At 42.3% G+C, this 15,252-nt stretch overlaps 1 long non-coding RNA gene across 2 annotated transcripts in view; it reads right to left on the bottom strand.

Annotated features, from left to right (window-relative positions):
* Positions 1 to 14,924, bottom strand: part of LOC129174016 (uncharacterized) — a 57,484-nt gene extending 42,560 nt beyond the window's left edge. The window contains exons 1-3 of one of the 2 annotated variants that reach the window (XR_008567345.1): positions 14,850 to 14,924; positions 14,629 to 14,752; positions 14,244 to 14,333 (exon numbers count right to left, since the gene is read on the bottom strand). This is a non-coding gene — a long non-coding RNA (uncharacterized LOC129174016). Of the gene's footprint in view, positions 1 to 14,243; positions 14,334 to 14,628; positions 14,827 to 14,849 lie in introns of those variants that run through there. The other variant, XR_008567344.1, reaches the window with a different exon arrangement.
* Positions 14,925 to 15,252: the final 328 nt, after the last annotated feature.

The raw sequence follows: 15,252 nt of genomic DNA, 5'->3' as shown, positions 1-15,252 counted from the left end.
TGGGCACAGGAGCGTGCGTGTGGCAGCTAAATGCCATTAGAATCAGACACGCTCATCCCAATCATGAACTTATTGTGCTTTTTTTTTTCCAAGGTAAACAAAGTAAAAATACATAATTTTTCCTGGCTTAGTGTTGATGCATAGAAGGGGGAAGCTAAATATAAAATAGATGCTCTTATACTAATGGATACCATTGAATAATTCAAGTGGGGTGATAATAAAATTAAAAAAATAACATAGTGGACCTCACCACCCCTCGTGTCATGGCAGCTCCACTAATTTGCTGTCAAGCCTCAAGCCAATGTTTTTTCCCGCACACACTTTGGCTGCAAATATTAGTAAATATTTGTCTGTCTGTGCAGAGAGCAGACGCCACAGGGGAACAGGTTGTTTTTAGGAGCTTGACAGTTGGGATGAGTGTGATCCTAAAAGGGTAGAGTCCATGTTACGCTGCGTTTTGGGGCAAAGTGGGCAGTTCCAAGAGTATCCCTGTGCTTGCAACGACAACAAACACACTACAAACTAGAGTGGGCGTAGAGCCGCTCCAAGGTTGAACTGCTCGCAAAAGTCAACAAAAATCAAGCAGCGCCGTTTCTGCAATCAGCAGAGTGCACTCAAGACCAGGGTATAAAATGACAATGAAGGTGCTTTTAGATGCCACTAAATGCATAGTCCAACACAATTAAAAGACAACAAACCAGCCTAACTCAATTGCTTGTAGGTTGTCAAAAAGGGAAAATACATTCCCCTTATAAGTAGGGAGAAGCAGTTTCCACAACCACCAGCATGCAGTCTGACAAATGAGGAAGTAAAAAGGCCTGTTGTCTTCCTGGTGCAGCATAAAAACAGAATTACCCACAACATACAGTTGTTGGGAATGGAATATTTTCCCTCTGCTTTGAGCAAGACAAGACAACCCCCGACGTCACTTCCTGTCTGCGACTCCCCTCACACACACAGTTGACCTAGCCCCAGAACACATTTGCAGCAACACACGTGCATGAGTCTTATTTACTGTATGTCTTAAATGTCTTCTTTTCTCTTATTATGTCCACTGTATTGGGCAATACAGGTATTAAGGTGACTATAGGGGTGTTACTTCATTGCTAGAGATCTCTAATGTTAAAAACCGTATTCAGAAGGTCCTAAATAGGTTTTCTATGCTCTAACTACAAAAATATTCAATTTATAAATAAGGAATCCTACTTCACTTATCTTATTGTTGGAAACAATTACCATAAACAAGGGTTTACTCTACTACACTGAAAATAATCTCCCAACGAACATGTCCAAATTGTGTCCAATGTGTGAATAATTTGTGTTAGCACCATTGTTGTCTAGCAATGCCTTTAACCTCTGGGGCAAGGAATTCACCAGCACTGCACAGGAATCCTCTTCTACACTTCTACAAGATGACATCACAAAGCCGGTGGACCTTCCGCTTCCTCCTGCTTTAAAATGTCCCAAATGGGGGTTCAGGTCTGGAGGAGGCATACTTGGCCATTCCATCTTCACCTTCAGCTCTCAACAAGCCATCGTGGAGGTGTGTTTGGGCTTGTCATGTTTTCTGCTTCAGTATGTCACGGTACAGGTCGACACCCTTTCATACAGCCCTTGCGCACCTACAGGGCCAGGACACATATGTCAGAATGCTATTTATCGACTATAGCTCTGCATTCAATACAGTCAGCCCCCACAAACTCACAGATAAGCTCCTCACACTTGGCCTGTCACCCCCCCTCTGTAACTGGGTGTTTAACTTTCTCACAGGCAGGCCCCAGTCAGTCAGAGTCCACAATCGCACATCCAGCTCAAGAATTGTGAGCACTGGGACCCCACAGGGGTGTGTGCTGAGTCCAATCGTCTACACGCTCTTCACCTATGATTGCGTGGCCTCCAGAACAACATCAGCATCATTAAATTTGCGGATGACACTACAGTCATCGGCCTGATCACTGGTGGTGTTGAAACGTCATACAGAAGAGAGGTGGTGGACCTCATAGCTTGGTGTCATGATAACAATCTCCTTCTCAATACAGATAAGACCAAAGAGATGATCATTGACCCAAGAACAAGGAAAAAGGAGCTGCATAAACCTCTGTTTATTGATGAGACTGAGGTGGAGAGGGTGAAAACCTTCAAGTTCTTTGGCACACACATCAGCGAGGACCTCACCTGGTCTCACAACTCCCAGCAAATTATCAAGAAGTCCCATAGGAGACTGTACTTCCTGAGAAGACTGAGGAAATTTGGCATGTCCACTAAAATCCTGAGTTGCTTCTATAGAAAGTGTCCTTACCGCCTCTATCACCGTTTGGTGCGGTAACTGTACAACACGTGATAGGAAGGCACTCCAGCGGGTGATCAAGACCTCACAGAACATTGTTGGGGCAGCCCTCCCCTCACTGCAAGACATTTATAAATCTAGAGTCCTACGAAGAACACACAACCTCATCAAGGACAGCACACATCCACAACACTCATTATTCACACTCCTACCATCAGGCAGACGCTACAGGAGTTTGAAGTCCAGGACCACAAGGCTGGCAAACAGCTTTTACCCACAGGCCATCAGGCTTCTCAACGAAGCACTCACACACGCCACACGCAACACAAGCACACACTCATAGCACTTTATTTATTTATTTATTTATTTGTATTATTTATTTGTATTAATGTGTCTTCTGTTTTTGTTGCTTAATTTATTGATATATATGTTTGTGTTTATGTTTCTTATGTTCTTATTTCTTGTGTTTTCTTTCTTTTCTTGGGAGAATGAACAGAATAAGATTTTCATTTCATGGTATAACTGCTGTTTTACCATGCACATGACAATAAAACTCTCTTGAATCTTGAATCAGGCAGACGCTACAGGAGTTTGAAGTCCAGGACCACAAGACTGGCGAACAGCTTTTACCCACAGGCCATCAGACTTCTCAACGAAGCACTCACACACGCCGCACGCAACACACACACACACACTCATAACACTATTTATTTATTTATTTGTATTAATGTCTCTTCTGTTGTTGTTGCTTAATTTGTTGGTATTTATGTTTCTGATGTTCTTATTCATTTTCTTGTGTTTTTCTTATTTGGGGAGAATGAACAGAACAAGAATTTCATCGCATAGCAGAACTACCTGTTTTACTGTGCATATGACAATAAAACTCTTGAATCTTGAAATTCCTGTTTCCTTCAATGAACCGCAGCTCCCCAGTTCTGGAAACACTCATGCAGCCCCAGACCATGACGCTCGACTGTTGGTAATACACACTTATCTTGGTCTATCATGATGTTCATTTCTTAAAGCCTTAAAATTAATGCTCTGCTGTCATTAGTTCCAGGCAGCTGGGAATGCTCTCCCGGTGTTTAGCGCTGTCCCCGGGTATTGCCGTCATATTTCCTCCTGCTTATCCCGGATGCTCCCATAAATAAAGTCCTCTCTTCCTGTCGTAGCACGTCTTAATTCCCTGCTTTGCACGTTCGTCGCAGCGAGCTTCCTGCGCCGGATGCACTTACACTCATATTAATGATGTTGCCCGGGACGGCGGCACGAAGATGAAAGATGCCATTTGAGGACGACTTTAATGGCTGCTCTTAAAAATGGCCTTTATGTGATCATTAAAAGAATATTTGTGGAAAAAGACACTTCCTGCTTATTGATAATCATAGTTTTAAGACATGGGATAAACAATTGTAAATGTTAGCGCTGTTTATATTATTTGCATTAGCAAGTAGAAGTGCACGCATTTGCATCCAAAAGGTGAGCCCTCAGTAGAGAATCTTACTTTTTACTCCCCCCGACTTTTCTCCATGAATTAAGTGAAAATGTTCCCAGCTAATGATTTGTTTAGGATGCAACGTGAAGCCCCCACAGATCTTGCCTCTGGCGTTGCTTTGTCATTATTTTCAATTATGCCGCGACTTGGGGGCACTTCGTGGAGTTAACAAAGAAATATGCAATGCAAGTTGAATATTAGTTCATGATTTGGTCGCATTCACCACCGAATTAAAATGCCTTCCACTGTGATATTTATATAAATATGATAATAAAAACGGATTTGCATAAGATTACATTCCAAACACTAGTATCATATGAAACTAATTATTATACCGCATCGCCTTCGCTCTTACTTATTTCATCAGATTGTGTCTCGCCACCGTGGAAGTTTCCCACTGGGGAAAATATGGCTCGCCATAAAGGATTAGTATGTAGGCGTGAAAATATTACAAGGTGTAAAACTGTAAGTGTGAGGGAATATATTGCAAAAGCTGAGGGAGGGCCATAATACTGCAACACTGTTGGAGTGACTGACAAAGCCCACCAGATCCGCTTGAGAAAATGTGTCATTTTGAAGCAAATATGTTTCATAATCACAGCCCTTGGCTATTTAATTTGACGACTCTGGAGCAAAACTCAGAATACCATGTTGATTTCATTGCAGTCCTGAAAGAATCCAGACCTGCCAAATTGGAAGACATTTTATAGTAGTACAGTAATCCCTCGTCGCCACGTCGCACTTTCCTGTTTTTTCAAAAATATACTTACTTAATAAATGATTCATGATTGAATATGGCCTATTAGTCTAAAAACATATATAGGTATGTTTTTACCATGTTTTTACCTAAATTATGTATTTCCAAGCATAAAAATGCCTAAATGAAGTAAAAACAAATATACATGTTTAATGTGTCTTATTTTACTTATTTATGTTTACTATATTGGGAAATATGAGTGTAAAAGTGACTACAGGGGTGTTTATTGATTTCTGTCATTGTGGTCCTCAAGGAATCCAACCTTGAAGAGGTCCACATCATACTATTCAAGAGGGTTGGCAGGGGGAGGAGCAAGCCCATCTGGCATAAGCTGATACTGAAACATGCGAAATGCAACAAAATGCGTACCTGCAGAGTGTAAAAAGTGTGTTGAGCACGTAAAATGCGTCAGCGCTGGCAGGTTTGAAGAATCACTCTTTTCCCTCCACCTAAAACACCACATTTTTCTGGTATACCACTCTAATGAGGCCGTCTCCCCGTTGCCATGGAGACTGTCACAAAACTGTCAAGTTTCCACTCTTTTGAAAAAAAAAAAAAAAAAAAAACTCATGTCCCTGTGTGACACATTTTCAAACCAACGTAATGTTTCTCTCCGAGGTGACTCTTTTTTAGTTTTTTGGTGACTTCAGCCATTTTACGCATTCTGTCACCACACAAACACGACGACCTCGCTTTGTCGAGAGCGCCGACGCATCAACTGATGAATAAATAAAAACAAATAAACTGCAAAGTGAGACTTGTTAACTTTGTGGTTGACTTTCAACAGATAAGGCCCACACAGCAGAATGCAACTGTTAAACGATTCCCTTTGTAGGAGACAACATGAAGAGTGTCATTTTTAAGGTAGAGAGCACTTGCATGGGGAGTATTCTCAGCGGAGGCATTGAAATATTTTAGCCGACTTGTGCCCGTGTGCGTCTGCTTTCCATTCAGTCATAAAAATCACATATTTTCCAAGATCTCGCCCACCTTTGACGTGCAAGAAAAGTTGATTTTTCAAAAGCGAGACTGCGGCGCCAACCTTGCGTGACACGGCAGAGTCACAGTCGACGCTCAAAAAAAGTTGTCGAATGTCAACAAAGAGGAGGCTGATGGATTGCAAAATGTGACGAATGCTCCTCACTTGGACATGGAGGGTCTGCACAAGCAACGAAAAGGGTAGCATAGAATCCACCCGGACATTTACTGTAATTTCCGGTGTAAAAGCCACTATTTTTTTCTTAAACTGAACTCTACGGCTTATACAGCGGTGCGGCTAATTCATGGCTATGTTCTAATCTCGTGATATCTCCTTTAACTTTAGGACTACTACTAATTGCTTTAATACTGTGCTGCTCACAAGTCAGTGAGGAAACAGTAGCTTTATCTTGAATCTTTCTTTGGCTCTATCTGGTGGACAGAGGCAGCATTGCAGCGCCCCTGTAGCCATAGCCAATGAAATACTGTACTTTGCTGGGATGAAATGCATTATGGGAAGAAGTCAAAATGTTTTTTTATTTCAAACATGTATTGGTAATTGTATATTTCTTAGCTACCTTTTGAGTGTTCTATTGCTGTGTGATGATTTTAGTGTTCTTTGTAAGATTACACCGTTTCCAATGGGCTGACAAGCTCGTCGAGAGTTTTTTTTTCCCATAGCTCGTGATTGGCTCCTGTCAATGAGTTACCTGGTCCTCACGGACTCGTGGGTGCCACAATATGCTATTTTATGACGTGGACACGTGCGTCTTATATGTACAAGTCTGTTATTCTCTCTAAATTTAGTGGGTGCGTCTTAAACACAAGGTGTTTCTTATACACCGGAAATTACGGTAATCCAGTCATCACTTTTTACCCCTTCCTCTTCACACTTTTGCCCACAAATGTCCTCCTTTCTCTTTTCACGTTTTTTGGTCTGCTGAACCGTGCGAGACGGCTCCCTTCATGGCGAGCCGATGCAGGCGTCAATCAAGCGGCGCCCGCTGCGCCTCCCCGAGAGTGACAGGTGATGCAGATGCACATTTCCCTGAGACGAGCCGTAGCAGCACAGCACTTCTGGCAAAAAACAATGCGGATGGGGGTGGGGGGTTACGTAGCTGCATTTATTTATGAAACAAGACAGGGGACACCGAGTACTATGAGTGCGGGATCGCCCGAACATGGCGAGGGAATGAAAACATGCACGACGGCTGACGGCGCGTAGAGGGCGGCATATCACGCGTAGTTAATAATGGTGTGTCAATTTGGTCGGACATGAAAGGTCAAACACAATTTTATACTGTATATGTTTATATCTACTGCACAACACAGCAACAACAGAACCAATGTTGTAATGCCAATAAGAAGCAATAAGAATAAGAAGTAATAAGAAGCAAACTGCTCAGGCAGCATGCTGATACTGGCATACTGCTGATGTGATTTTTGGAAACAGCATGGCACGAGTTTTACGCCAACAGCTGAGTGGCGCAACCATCATTTTAAAGTGCATACAGAGGTAGATTACAGCAGAAATTTTTGCCCCGGTTTTGGCTGACTGTTTGAGTTATCATACAATATTGCACGTAACAAACTAGCCTGTTTGCCCTGTACTGTGTCATTTCGTGAACTCGAGCGCGCAAACAAAGCTACCTACGTGTTGCTGACGCACTAACCATGCATTTGTTTTTGAGTGAGACTGCTAAATGACCTGCCATGGGGCCACACAAAGTTGCGAGTGCCAATTGGATAAAGGTGAGAAACTATTGAATTCAAGAAAGAACACATCACAAAGTACGGAAATGGCGCCTCCTCCCCTGGTCCCTCGCCGTTCCCGCCTAAAAGAATCTTCAATGAAAAGGTCAAATGGTGTCCAGTGTTCATTTATCCATTTCATTGATCATTTATAATAATTTTTGCATTATTTTCTGCATGTAACATGAATTCAAATTGATTTGGATTAACATTATTTCCTATTGGAAAAATTGCTTCAGTTGTCAAACGTTTCGGTTTTTCGTGTGACTTTTGGAAATAATTAAGAAAAAACTGTACTTCAAATGCAGCAACTGCCATCTTGTGGAGTTCATAAAAAAACTACACCAGGAAGTTGACTACAGCCGCAGGGTGTTCGCGCCAATGTATTTTGAGCCAATCCAAATTACAGAACCTGGTGGTTATTTGCTTCTCCGACTGAAGTAAACTTGCGGTTAACTGAATACAGGCGTTAGTTGAAGATGCCAAACAGTTCACAATGTGCATCACCACCACCTAGAGGACTGGAGTGGAACAGCATAAACTTTAGCTGTCTTGTTGGGGGTTTTAACTTTTTGCAGAAAGATGTCCAATTATGTATTAATCAAGCTGAAATGAACAGGAAGTGAACAAAATTGAAATGACAAACTGTAAGAAAACGCAATATTGTAATGGAATAAGATATAACTTCCAAATTAACAGGGTGCAATGCAGTATGCGCTGTGGTTATAGTCTGAGACCAACTACGAATAGTGGCAAAAAAACACCAACACTACTCCTTTTCAGACATGTTGAATTGGCAAAAGTAACCATGATGTTCCTTCACGTAACTCATTACACTTATCTGAAAATATAAACCATACCTAATAAACCCAAAAGTAACTTTGGAAAATCATTCATCTGACCCTATTCCTCGGTCTTGACGGGGTCTATTGGGTGCCACTGGAGTTTCAGCCGTTTTGATGTTGATGATGAATCCCAGCAGCTGCTCAAGGTTACCTCAAGCCCTCGTCTGTTGAGTCACCGAGTGTGTGTGTGTGTGGGAGTGTGTGTTCGGGGGGTGGGGGGGGACAACATCCATAAGGTTGAGGAGTGTTGTCAGAGGGTAGCAGTCAGACCTTGTTGTATTAGCGAGGAGAGAGTGGAAGGAGAAAGGAGGCTAAGGTGGGCCAACGCCTGTCTGCAGGTAGGAGGCCACGGGGCAGGTGACAGGTGAGAGGATGTGAAGCAAGAAGGGTGTGTGTGCGTGTAAGGCTGACTCAGAAAGCCTTCAGCATCCCCCCCCCCGACAAGCCTCTGGCAAATGGCAGACATACACATACTGTACATGAAAAGCACCGTGAGGATGCTTACACATCCTCTCAAAGTGAATTAAGGAGTGAAGCGCCTCCCTCAGCGATGGCAACTTGCCATTACATCCAGCCAGAAATATCTCTGGCATATATTGCTGGGAAATTCACATGTCTGCATCCCCTGAGAATTATTCTATTTTGATTTTTTTCCCCCCTCATCCCTCACCCTCCCTCGTCCTGCCTCTCATTCTTCACTTGACCAAACTGCTCTATTGGCATTTTGACAAGGGGAAATGACAATGTCAATGCAATGTGATTTTTACCGAATTGGTTACCATTGCTGCGGCCGAAATCAGCTGAGATAGGCTCCAGCTTACCCCCGTGGCCCAAGTGTGAATAAGCAGCATAGAAGACGGATGGATGGTTACTGTTGTTGGAAGCATAGATCAGTCCAAAATGGCATGATATTATAATCAACTATCCATCCATCCATCCATCCATTTTCTATGCCGCTTCTCCTCATTAGGGTCGCGGGGGTATGCTGGAGCCTATCCCAGCTGACTTCGGGCGTATAATCAACTAAATGAAGCTATTTCAGAAGAAATTCTAAATACACAAGGACTGTGGATCGAACCAGCAACCGTCGGGTTGCAAGACGACCAATCTACCACATGAGCCACCCTGTAAAATAAGCGGAATGGTGCAGTAATGGAAAATGTTTCACCACTAGGTGGCACCATTTAAATTTGTATATTTGTTTTTAGCAGACGAAAAATGGTGACATTTGAAATGGAGAACAGTAAAAATACAGACTGAATGTTGAACTGTATAAATAAGCTGAATGATTATAGCGAGATCGGGGATCGCACCAGCAACCAACAGGTTGGGAAACAACCACTCTACCTCCTGATCCATGTCACCCTGTAGAATAGGCAGAATATTACAGTAATGGACAATGTAAAATGATTTTCCGCCAGTCGGGGGCGCCAAATAAATCACCCCAACATTTTCAATGGTAAAATTGCTTCTCAGCGTTCACACAGTTAAGAGTTACGATGATGACGTGCAAAATGTATTGCTGACTGATCCCCTATTGACCTTTTAGTGACATTATGGTAGTAATAGGTGTCCCCAGAACATCCGCCATCGTAAGTCAAAAGCCCACCCCTCCAGTATAGTAGAGGTTTTCACCTTCTACAAGCATATAAAAGGTATTTTCACGCATTTTCAGCAAGGCCCCTTTAAAGTGCCCCCGATCGTTCCCACGGGTCGCAAACAATTCAGCAAGGCCACCGTGTGTTTAATTGAAAATTTACCGTTGACTACATCCCAGAGCGGCATTCCCGCCTACATCTCAATGAGGCGCATCTCTTTTTTTTTTGGTGTGAATCGGAGAGTGATGGAATTTCAAATGGAGAGCATAATTACGGCACGCTCGACCCTCTGACAGGAAATCAGTAGGCCGCTGGTCCAGGTGGGACGAGCTTGACTGAGCGGAGCTGATTAGGGGCCATCAAGGGACAGAATATACCTTCAACAACATTGACGTTCATTATTAGTATACATGTCAGCTGTCTGCCACTCAGATCGCTGTTTACTATTAGCATTCAGCAGCTATAGCTTGGGAAATATCGTTAGCAGGCGAGGGAAAAGGGCTGAATTATTTTATGAGTACCGCTACAGATTATCGTTAACTTCAGCATTCATAATGGTGAGCATTTGATCAAATCTTGAGGAATTCAATAAGGTAAACCACTGCGCTTTTGTTTTTAAATTGGATGAGAGAATCTTTGATTGTTCTGAACTCCTGTTTCAACGGCAGTGTTGTACTGAGCAGCGTAGTAGCTGACATCACGTTGTTCTACTTTAGACAGCAAACAAGTTGAGATGAGTGCCAGCAAATAGTGCACTCCATCAGCATCAATCAGCAGCCAAAGCTACATAATTGACATAACTGATCAGTTAATGAGTGCAAGAACACAAGGTGCATTTACGGACATTGGGTCATTACATTATTTTTAATTTTTTGCCCAGGCATAGCCCCACGACCCACTGAAAACAGCTCCGCAACTCACTTTTGGGTCCCGGCCCACCAGTTGAGAATCATCAACACAGGCAAGATGTGTCCAGACAGACGCCTGGTCATGTAAAATTCATCGTTCCTCATTAATTCTTGAAATTTTATCGAAAATAACAGCCAAAAAGTTCACCTTCCTCATCTACAGTAACTTCACCTGTGCAGTATTTTAACGTTTTATGTTTGACACATTAAACGGATTGATTTCATGGGATAAATTATTTTGTCATCCAAAATAAATCATAAGTCAAACAGCCTCCTGGAAGAAACTGTTTGACTTCCACGAGTCCACTGCAACTTTTTTTTATAATTTGGTGCCCGAAGAAAAAGAAAAACACTAATTGGCTACGCCTTTTAAAGGCCCAAATCCCCACAGAGGACACAGAAGGCCTTGGATACTTAAGACAAACACACACATGCTGTCTTTTTTTATATCGCTATTGTTGTGCCTTTGATACACACTGCACAAGGACAGTGTGTTGTGTTCTATCTCCATCACTGACACGATGAAGGCAATCACTCTGCAACACTTGACTCTGATGGGACTGCCCGGGACAAGACAGCGCCCCACACATCACACACAAGTAGGATGATTACAAGTTAGTCAGCCAGGCAAGTGTCGACTCCAGAAAACAAAAAAAGTACACATTTAAGAAGGTTGGGAGGGAGGGGTGAGCGCCTTAAGGACATGCTGTGTTTTGACAGACCAATCACACGTCGTCAACTAATGGTGCGACGACACGCAAGTATCATTGGAGAGAAAGCAAAACTTGCAGAGCCACTAATTAAACGTAATTTCTTTACGTCGTAAAAGCTGCTGGAGGGCGTGTCGCAAATTCACAGCTGTTGTTTTGTTGTTGTTTTTCCTCCCTTATTGTTAGCATGTAGCGCCTATCTCGGAGGCGAAGTGGTTGCTAGGAGCCATCAGCGGAAATGTCAGGCGCCACAGCAAGTGATGGGATTTGACAGATGGCATCAAAGCATCATTAGAGCTGCACCTGCTGCAGATGAAGTCTGCTCTTTTGCAAGCGCTTGGGCACCGAGGGAGGCCCGCTGAGGGACAGGGAGGGATTAACTGACCCGTAAACTGTGCCCGACTTCCAAACGTGTTCAGAGATGACATTGAGGCTTTGTAAGTGTAAGTTAATTAATGCAACTATTGTCACCGCAGCTCTCAATCAGTCTGAGGGGGTTCTATGAGACTTGACGTGCAATTGCAATCAACCGTTTGCCACTGAATGAGAAAATGTCTTTAAACTTTTGCCGCCTCCACCTTACCTTACTCTACTCACGGTAGTATGAGGCTCACCTGCCCTCCAGGCCGCTGGGTCGTCCCGGCTGGCTGTCGGAGAAGGCGTTTCTCCAAGTCGCGTCTACATAATCCTGTATATGACTTACCGTCCTATACTGTCAACTTGTGCACATCTTGCTGCATGTTCTGAGGCCAGATTGTTCTAAGTTTAACTTTTGCATCTCACAGCAACGACAATGCGTTCAAGGACCGCCGAACAAAATGCGAAATCTCGATGTGTGACAAAAAAATCGACAAAAAGCACACAAATTGTGTGGTTTTTAAAACAAAAAACACGGTACCTGTTCCATCCATTCCATTTTCTTCCGCTTATCTGGGTCTGGGTCACGGGGTCAGCAGTGTCAGTAGGGAAGGCCAGACTTCCTGATCTCCGGCAATCTCTTCCAGCTCCACCGGGAGGAGTTCCCAGGCCAGCTGTGAGAGACAATCCCTCCAGCGTGTCCTAGGTCTGCAACGGGGCCTCCTACCGGCTGGGTATGCACAGCACACCTCACCAGGGAGGCTTCCAGGAGGCATCCAGACCGGATGCCTGAACCACCTCAACTGGCACCTCTTGATGTGAGGGAGCAGCGGCTCTACTCCGAGCCCCTCCCGGATGGCCGAGCTCATCACCTTAACATGTATCCTCTATCATTTACCTGTATTATCACATATTTACTATATCATCACCGACTTAGCATAAATGAAGTGAATTTTCTGTGGAAAAAAAAAAGATTGAGGGAAAAAAAAATGTATTCCTTTGACCAAAAATAATCCCTTGTTTATCACGGTTATCATGTTCCAGATCCCACTGTGATAAGTGAATTTCCTCAAAGTAGAAGTAGCATAAATGTTTACGCCCTTCTAAATGTGGTTTTAACGTTATTAGAGCCCTCTAGACATGAAATAACACCCCTATAGTCAGCTTTGCACTATACTGTGTGTGTGTGTGTATACACTAGGTCCCCAACTTACGAACACCCGACTAGCGAACACTCGCAGATAGGAACACAAGCCGACTGGTATATATTTTATTTTATTTTGCCTTGTAGTCAGTCGCTCAATCAGTATTTATACTGCTACTGTACATGCTTGACCAGTAGAGGGCACTGTGACACTGCTAATGCGGCCTTAGAGCTAATGAGACCAACAGAGGAAGAGTTAGACTGGGGAGATACAGTGTGAAGCTAAATGGAAAGCTAAATTGTACAACCCGGACAGAGCGTATGATTAAAGTTTATGAAGAGTTAATAGGCCTGCTTAATTCTACACCACCCATAGAACACTACTTCTTTTAGAAGAGTCTAACGACGACGAGTCCTTTTTTTCAATATCTCCTCCTCCAACTCCTCCACAACGACGTATGCTCGGCGACTCCTCTTCAAAAGGTAAATAACATTTATCATTACATATTATTATATCACTTTTATTATTGTTTTTTTCATTAATTATCCTCGTTTAATATTACTACTGCATCCAAACTCATATTTACATACATACACATATACTGCATATGTATACATGTACATGTAGTACCTATATCATTGGTAATATTACTTTTTCCCCTACTTAAGAACAATTCAACATAAGAACGGTCGTCTGGAACCAATTGTGTTCTTTAGTTGGGTACTTAGTGTATATGTATGTATGTATGTATGTATGTATGTATGTATGTATATATATATATATATATATATATACATACATACACACACACACTGTAGATATAATATATATATATACACACACACACATATATACCCAAAATAGTAGATATAAGAGAAAATAACCCATTTAAGACAAATACAGTATGCTCCTGTGTGTTGCTGTAAATGTGTGGGAACAGTAAATGATGTCGGGGGTATCAGTTGAGTTGAGTTGAGTTTTTGGTTGGTGTGCGTTACGACGACAACAGTTGCCCGAGTTAGGGATTACTGTGCCTGATAAAAGCCTGTTGTTCTGGGCGATCAAGTCTGGTGCTTGTGTGTCTCACCAAACATGACCATAACATTACTGACATCTAGTGACCAGTGTAGAATACTATATAATCACCACTATGTCTTTGAATGAGTCTTCTGAATGCCTTATATTTGTATTTTAGTTCATTTAGTCATTTTCATGCTTGAAAGTGCTACATACAATTTGCTTATATAAATGCATATTTTTGCCAACCACAAAACGGCATGATTTATGAATTAATATATTTTAGACAACTTGTGATTGACCGACCCGCAAACATACTTAAATGTTCAAGTAAATTTGAGACGCAGCTAACTTTTATTGTACAAAATGGCCGACAAGGCAAACGGAGGCTTACCATTACGATGTCTTCAGAGAGGAAAAACCTCTTTCACCAACAACGAAGTCGACCACTTGCCTTTGGTTCAATCTTCGTGGACCTGAATAACTGAGAATGTACACCAACAAAAACCTGTTTAAACCACTTGTGTCAGCAAGCTAGAAAAACACAGCTCATGCTACATCCTCCTCACTACAAGACAGCCATCAAAATCATTATAAAGCAGTTACTGAAGGTACATATAATAAAAGGAGCGACAGCCTCATTAAACTAATGCATTGTGTTGTATTTAGATTAGCATTTTAACTTTTATGGTGTAGTTTTTACATCTTTAGCATTTTACATCAAGCCATTCCACGCAGCCCGCTGTTAAACATTGACATGAATCCATAATGGTATTCACCTTGAGGTTGTCATTAAGTTTGATGGCGCATCTGTAAGGGTGTAAAACAAGCCAATAATGAGGCCGTTTTGGAGACAACACACGTTCAAGCGGCGCTCGGGGACCGAACTACACTCTCAGGACACTGACAAAGAAAGTTGGATGTGGTTAAAGGCCCAAAAGACGACGGACAGGAATAAAAACTGATAAAAACTAGAGGAATACCGAACTTGTATACTCACCAGGAAGTGAAGGGGCGGGACTAATTAAGAGCAAGTGTGTGGGACCAAATGGAGGGAAATTAAACAAGAACAGGAAGACTGTCAAATAAAACGGGAAGTGGTAAATGAAGGAGAAATGTTAAACTCTTAAAAATAAAACATTTATTTTTATGATTTTTTTTATATTTTTGTGCGCAGGATTTCCCAGAAACTATCCAAAAAAAACCCCAAAGAATGTATTTTGAAATGAAATCGGCTCACTAGCGCCCTCTAGTGCAGGGGTTTTTCAACTGCTCTCTACCGTGTCTTCTTTGTGAACAAATATACACACTACATGTGGAAATGCATTTCAGGGCACAATGTTAAGGAAGTGAGGAGCAATATGCATAAACATCAATTAAAAAGTAAAATTACATTTAAAAAA

The sequence above is a fragment of the Dunckerocampus dactyliophorus genome, chromosome 21, assembly GCF_027744805.1.
Source record: "Dunckerocampus dactyliophorus isolate RoL2022-P2 chromosome 21, RoL_Ddac_1.1, whole genome shotgun sequence".
Lineage (NCBI taxonomy): Eukaryota > Metazoa > Chordata > Actinopteri > Syngnathiformes > Syngnathidae > Dunckerocampus > Dunckerocampus dactyliophorus.
This window is presented reverse-complemented; position numbering and strand designations above follow the sequence as displayed.